Source organism: Gorilla gorilla, chromosome 19, assembly GCF_029281585.2.
Source record: "Gorilla gorilla gorilla isolate KB3781 chromosome 19, NHGRI_mGorGor1-v2.1_pri, whole genome shotgun sequence".
NCBI classification, from domain to species: Eukaryota; Metazoa; Chordata; class Mammalia; order Primates; family Hominidae; genus Gorilla; species Gorilla gorilla.
The window spans coordinates 71,920,579-71,928,066 of record NC_073243.2 but is presented as its reverse complement, the minus strand read 5'-3'; the positions used below and the strand labels follow the sequence as shown (position 1 = coordinate 71,928,066).

At 38.8% G+C, this 7,488-nt stretch overlaps 1 pseudogene; it reads right to left on the bottom strand.

Moving 5' to 3' along the window:
- Positions 1–219: 219 nt before the first annotated feature.
- On the bottom strand, positions 220–4,227 carry LOC134757545 (uncharacterized; annotated as a pseudogene).
- Positions 4,228–7,488: the final 3,261 nt, after the last annotated feature.

Genomic DNA, 7,488 nt, shown 5'->3' with positions numbered 1-7,488 from the left:
CGTAATGGATCTCCTGTATTCTGTGCATACTCTTCCTTACCTCCACTGTGGAGTAGTAGACTGATTCATCTTGATAGTCCGTACCAGTCACCCCAAACAACACTGTAACTCCCTTCTTAGCCTGTTGACTTAAAGGTAGGAGGAGCCCAAGGTGTCCAGGGACAATCTTAACTTCCAGTTTAATGGAATCATTGTTGTGTCACCTGGTGGCCGCGTTCCTCACTCTGGACCTAAGACTTCTAGGCCAGCAGAACATAATGTTCCAGGAACAGGAAGCAAAAATTTTGCTAGTGGATCACTAGGGGTGATGGTGAGTGGTGCCACTTCCACTCTCACCCCTTAAATCCCGGACACATGATTCCTGGCTATGGGAGAAACAGTACCATATATTGGATGCTGATTCAGAGAATACATGGCCTTCTGGAGAACTTTGCCCCAGCCCTGCAAAGTATTGTCACCTAGTTGGCATTGTAATTGTGACTTAAAAAGGCCATTCTACTGTTCTATCAATCCAGCTGCTTCAGGATGATGGGGAACATGGTAAAACCAGTGAATTCCATGAGCATGAGCCCACTGCTCCACTTCTTTAGCCTTAAAGTGAGTGCCTTGGTCAGAGACAATGCTATGTGGAATACCATGACAGTGGATAAGGCATTCCATGAATCCACGGATGATAGTCTTGGCAGAAGCATTGCGTGCAGCATAGGCAAACCCACATCTGGAGAAAGTGTCTATTCCAGTGAGGACAAACCACTGCCCTTTCCATGATGAAAGAAGTCCAGTATAATCAACCTGCCACCAGGTAGATTGCTGATCACCCTGAGGAATGGCGCCATATAGAGGGTTCAGTGTTCGTCTCTGCTGCTGGGAAATTGGTCACTCAGCAGTGGCCGTAGCCAGGTCAGCCTTGGTGAGTGGAAGTCTGTGTTGCTGAGCCCATGCATAACCTCCATCCCTGTCACCATGGCCACTTTGTTCATAGGCCCATTGGGTGATGACAGAAGTGGCTGGGGAAAGAGGCTGAGTGGTGTCCGCAGAATGGGTCATCCTATCCACTTGATTATTAAAATCTCCCTCTGCTGAGGTCACTGTTGATGAGCACTCATATGGGATACAAATATCTTCACAGTTTTTGACCATTCAGAGAGGTCCATCCACATGCCTCTTCCCCAAATTTCTTTGTCACCAATTTTCCAATCATGCTTCTTCCAAGTCCCTGACCATCCAGCCAAACCATTGGCTACAGCCCATGTATCAGTATATAATCATACATCTGGTCATTTCTCCTTCCATGTGAAGTGCATAACCAGGTGCACTGCCCAAAGTTCTGCCCACTGGGAAGATTTCCTTTCACCGCTGTCCTTCAGGGATGTCCTAGAAAGGGGATATAGTGATGCATTTGTCCACTTACAGGTGGTGCCTGCATATCATGCAGAACCATCTGTGAATCAGGCCCTAGTCTTCTCTTCCTCCGTCAACTGATCATAGGAACCTCCCCATGATGCCATCAGTGCAGGCTGGGGGACAGAAGGCAGAGTGGCAGGAGTGGAGACCATGGGCATTTGAGCCACTTCCTCATGTAATTTCCTTTTCATTCAGGACCTGCTCAAGCCCGATCATGTATATGCCAACTCCATTTGATGATGCAATGCTTCTATGCACGGCCCACTTTCTGGCTAGGTGGGTCAGAAAGCACCCTGTTCATGATAAGCAGTTCAGGTTGCATGATGGCTTGATGACCCATAGTCAAATATTCAGTTTCCACCAAAGCCCAGTTATAGGCCAAGAGCTGTGTCAAAAGAAGACTAGCTATCTGAAGAAGACGGCAGGGCCTTGCTCCAAAATTCTAGAGGCCTCCACTGTGATTCACCTATGGGGGCCCGTCAAAGGCTTCAAACAGCGTCCCTATCTGGCACTAACACCTCAAGCACCATTGGATCTGCTGGGTCATATGGCCAAAGTGCCAGAGCAGCTTGCACAGCAGCCTGGACCTGTTGCAAAGCCTTCTCATGTTCATATGAGGAATGTGTTGCCTTCAAAATCCAAGTAGGCCCACTAGGCATTGTGCCTCTTTCCTGGTTGTAGGAGGGTCCAAATGCAGCAACTCATCCTTCATCTTAGAAGGAATATCTCAACAGGCCTCACACTACTGGACTCCTAGAAATTTTACTTAGGTAGAAGTTCCCTGAATTTTAGTCAGATTTATTTTCCATCTTCTGGCACACAAATGTCTCACCAATAAGTCCAGTGTGTTTGCTACTTCTTGTTCACTGGATCCAATCAGCATAATGTCATCAATGTAGTAGATCAGTGTGATATATTGTGGAAGCAAAAAGTGATCAAAGTCTCTCTGAATAAGATTATGACAGGAAGCCAGAGAGTGGATATACCCCTGAGGTAGGACAGTAAAGGTATATTGCTCACCTTGCCAGCTGAAGGCAAATTGCTTCTGGTGGGCTTTATGGACAAGAATAGAGAAAGAGACATTTGCCAAGTCAAATGGTTGCATACCAGGTACCAAGAAATGTGTTAATTTGCTCAAGCAATGAAACCACATTTGGTACAGCAGCTGCAATTGGAGTCACCACTTGGCTAAGCTAACGATAATCCACTGTCATTCTCCAAGATCCATCTGTCTTCTGCACAGGCCAAATGGGTGATTTGAATGGGGATGTGGTGGGAATCAACACTCCTATGTCTTTCAAATCCTTGATAGTGGCACTAATCTCTGCAATCCCTCCGGGAATGTGATATTGTTTTTGATTTACTATTTTTCTAGGTAGAGGCAGCTCTAACAGCTTCCATTTGGCCTTTTCCATCATAACTGCCCTCACCCTACCAGTCAGGGAGCCAATGTGGGGGTTCTGCCAGCTGCTAAGTATGTCTATGCCATTTATGCATTCTGGCACCGGGGAAATGACCACAGGATGAATCCAGGGACCCACTGGACCCACTGTCAGTCAGACCTGAACTAAAACTCCATTAATTACCTGACCTCCATAAGCCCCTACTTCAACTGGAGGACCACAATGATGTTTTGGGTCTCCTAGAATCAACGTCAGCTCAGAGCCAGTGTCCAGTAGTCTCCAATACGTCTAATCATCCCTGTCCCCAGTGCACAGTTACCCTGGTAAAAGGCCAGAGGTCTCCTTGGAGACATATATGTATATATACTTCATATATACATATAAAGTATATATGAAGTATATATATGTATATATACTTTATATATAACATATGTATTAATATATAAAATATATATAATACTAATATAATATATTATATATAATATAAGTATTATATATAATATAATATATGTATATATAATATAATAATATTATATATTATATTATAATATTATATATAATATATATTATAATATTATTATATTATATATTATATTATTATATTTTATAACATATATTATAATATTATTATATTATATATTATATTATTATATTATATATAATATAATAATATTATTATATTATATATAATATAATAATATTATTATATTATATATAATATATATTATATATTATATATAATGTATATTTTATATAATATATAATATATAATATATAATATAATTATATGATTATATTATATAATATATATTATATATTATATATTATTATATATTATATATTATAATATATAATATATACATATATACTTTATACATATATATTTTAATATATACTTTATATATATTATATATAATATAATATAAAATATATTATATATAATATAATATAAAATGTATTATATATAATATAATATAAAATGTATTATATATAATATAATATAATATAAAATATATTATATGTGTGTATGTGTGTGTGTGTGTATATATATATACATTATTAATTTACATGATCGCAAAGTCCCAAAATAGACTCTCTGCAAGTTTCAGAAGCAAGGAGAGGCAGTCCGAGTCTCAAAACTGAAGAACTTGAAGTCTGATGTTCAAGAACAGGAAGCGTCCAGCATGGGAGAAAGATATAGACTGGGAGCCTAGGCCGGTCTCACCTCTTCACGTTTTTCTTCCTGTTTTATATTCACTGGCAGCTGATTAGATGTTGTCCAAGAGATTAAGGGTGTGTCTGTCTTCCCTAGCCCACTGACTCAAATGTTAATCTCCTTTGGCAAAACCCTCACAGACACACCCAGGATCAATACTTTGTATCCTTCAATCCAATCATGTTGACACTCAGCATTAACCATCACAACGTAGTGCCCAATCTGAGCACTGAAGGAGGAGAAGGTGCTAGCCAGATTGAGAATATATAAATAAGAACACTATCCGTATTGAGAAACAAAGGTGAGCCTGGGAATATGGCAAAGGTTGCAGCAGAAAGCCTTGAGCATCATAGTGAGAAGATAGACACTTATTCTGACTGCAATGAATTATTTTAGGCCAAAAGAATCAAATAAATGTTTTGGGATATATTTAGTTATTCTTTGAACAAAAAATTTCAGTATTTCACAAAGTAGGGGTTAAAATCACTGGGGGAGCGTCTCAAAAGATAAGAAACAAAGAGATTCCCAAGCCTCACCCAAAATGAACTGAATCACAATCAAACTGGCAGATGGAGCCCAGAAATATATGTTTTAAATATGTACTTCAAATTTTATTTATACACAGTAAAGTACTAGTACTCTGAGACTAGAAGCCTGGAGTCCAGCCCAGAGTTAAGAAAAATTAGGCCCTAAGGAGGACAGGGAGGATGGAGGGAAGGAGTAATATTCTGAGGAGACTTGGAGGCAATGTTTTCTTGTTGAGGGACCAGACTGCTGGTGGGGCTGTTTCGGTGCTATGTTGGTGAACAGCGAGGAGGAATGTTTTGAAGGAAGAAGTTAAGAATTGTTTGAATATTTGAGGTTTGAGTGAAAGACATTTAAGGCCATTTATCAATATGTGACTGTATTAGTCCTTTCTCATGCTGGTAATAAAGACATACCCCAGACTGGGCAATTTATAAAGGAAAGAGGTTTAATTGGCTCACAATTCCACAGGGCTGAGGAGGCCTCAGGAAACTTACAATGATGGCAGAAGGGGAAACAAACACATCTTTCTTCACATGGGGGCAGCAAGAAGTGCTTAGCAAAAGGGGGAAAAGCCCCTTAGAAAACCATCAGATTTCGTGAGAACTCACTCACTGTCATGAGAACAGCATGAGGGTAACCACCCCATAAATTACTTCCTGGGTCCCTCCCACGACAAGTGGGGATCATGGGTACTACAATTTAAGATGAGATTTGGGTGGGGACGCAGCCAAACCATATCAGTGACAGTCTTACTTTTTTGGAAATCATATTACACATTATAACAAAAGTCTAAAATGCACTCACTGTATAATAATCAGTTTGTGGCTATTGAAATAATGGACATCATTACCATATATTGTTTGGATTTTGAAGTTTTCTTTTTTGTACTTTTGTGACATGTTTTTCCAGTCTCAAAGCTTCCCAAAGTTCAGGAAAAGCTAGGAGTTTCTAGCCCTGTGCCTAATGGGCAAAGGTATGTTGCACGTTCAAGTGAAGACGTAGAGCATAAGTGGAATATGTGGTGCAGATTGGAGAGCACAGAAATGGTGATGTGGATTGGAAGAGGTTGACACTTCTCCGAAGAGCAGTGCTCCCATGTTTGTGGCTATCAAATCTCTGCACAGTCAAATGTACACTAAATTTATATGGCACTAGACCTTTCTCTCTAATTGGTCAATGTTCTTTCACATGAATTAATCTAAATTATGAAATTAATATTTTTATATAGGGAGAAACTCATAAGCACATTAAAAGTTCAATCTCTCATTACATTAATTTTCCAATTCTGTTGGAAAATAGTGGAACCAGAGTACAAATGCAGCTTTCCTGAAATTGTCATTCATACTTCTGCCTGCTGCATTATATTCTCTGTAGGTATATTTTAATCATATGTATGCACAATTAATTTCAGTAGCTACTTTTCATGAACATATTATTCAAGCTTTGCACATATAAAGTCATAATGTATAAAAAATTTAAGTAAGTGATTTTTGGCAAATTAACCAAGTTTTTCATATTCTTAATCAAATTTTGAATAAATGAGATAATTCTTTAAATCATTTTTCTACATTTTTTATTATAGCTAAGCCTAAATTGGTAACTCTGGGAGTACAATTTAATGAAGACATTCTGCCCTGCAATTTAAATCTTAATCTCAAAGGGTGATTCTGTGAGCTCAGATAACCACTATCTAGATATCACGATGTTTTCTATGACATTTCTAGCTTGATTTGTAACAACCAATGAGATTGCTTTAGTGCTAGTTCCTGAAAGCAGGACAATTCAATTCCTATCTGACAGAGCCATATGATACTTTTTCTTCAGCACTCAAAATGCTTTATTAACCTTTATTAATGTTCACAATCTCCAAGTACTTGCTGGAGTGGTTATTTTATTATTCTCTGAGCACCAAGGAGGAAACTGAAATACTCACAGTCTGATTCCACTGATAGAAGGGGTAAATTCTTCATGGAAGCAAAATGTTAACTATCTCAGCTCATTGCTTCCTTGCAGCAGCTGACATATCAGGACGAATGGAAAGACACAGGTGTTGAGGCCAAGAGGCAGGCTTCTGGTCTCTGTACTCCTATTGTGTGGCCTGGTTTTCTTGGATCCAACCTCTTAGAACCTTGCAATAGATTTGTAACTACCTGGGTAGAGAGGGGAAAATATACTAGTTTTTCATTCATTTTAATGTATATGTGTGAAAACTTTTCTGTCTTAGGCAAAAGGTTTATCATTAGGTGGTTAGAGAAATTGTATTGAATGTAGATAAATAGAAAGATACTAAGAATCTGTAGAAAAATATTACATGTCCAACCTTAGGCAAAAATAAAAGCCTAACCCTTTATTACTGTGTTGAAAAGCATTTACATATAATATAGTTTGGATGTTTGTCCCTTCCAAATCTCATGTTGAATGTAATCCCCAGTGTTAGAGATGGGGCCTGGTAGGAGGTGTTTGGATCATGGGGGAGGATTCCTCATGAATGGCTTGGGCCATCCCTTTGGTGATGAATGAGCTGTCACTCATTCATCTGGTTGTTTAAGAGAGTGTGGTATTTTCCCTCTTATTCTCTGGGTACCTTTCTTGCCATGTGATGCACCCGCTCCCCCTTCATCTTCTGCTGTGATTGTAAGGTTCCTGAGGCCTCACCAGAAGCAGATGTTGGAGCCATGCTAGTATAGCCTGCAGAACCATGAACCAATTAAACTCCTTTTCTTTATAAGTTACCCAGCCTCAAGTATTTCTTTATAGCAATGGACGAATGGCCTAACACAGAAAATTGATAATGAGAAGTGGAGTATTGCTATAAAGATACCTGAAAATGTGGAATAAGCTTTGGAACTGGGTAATGGTTAGAGGTTGGAAGAGTTTGGAGGGCTCAGAAGAAGACAAGAAGATGAGAGAAAGTTTGGAAATTCTTAGAGACTGGTT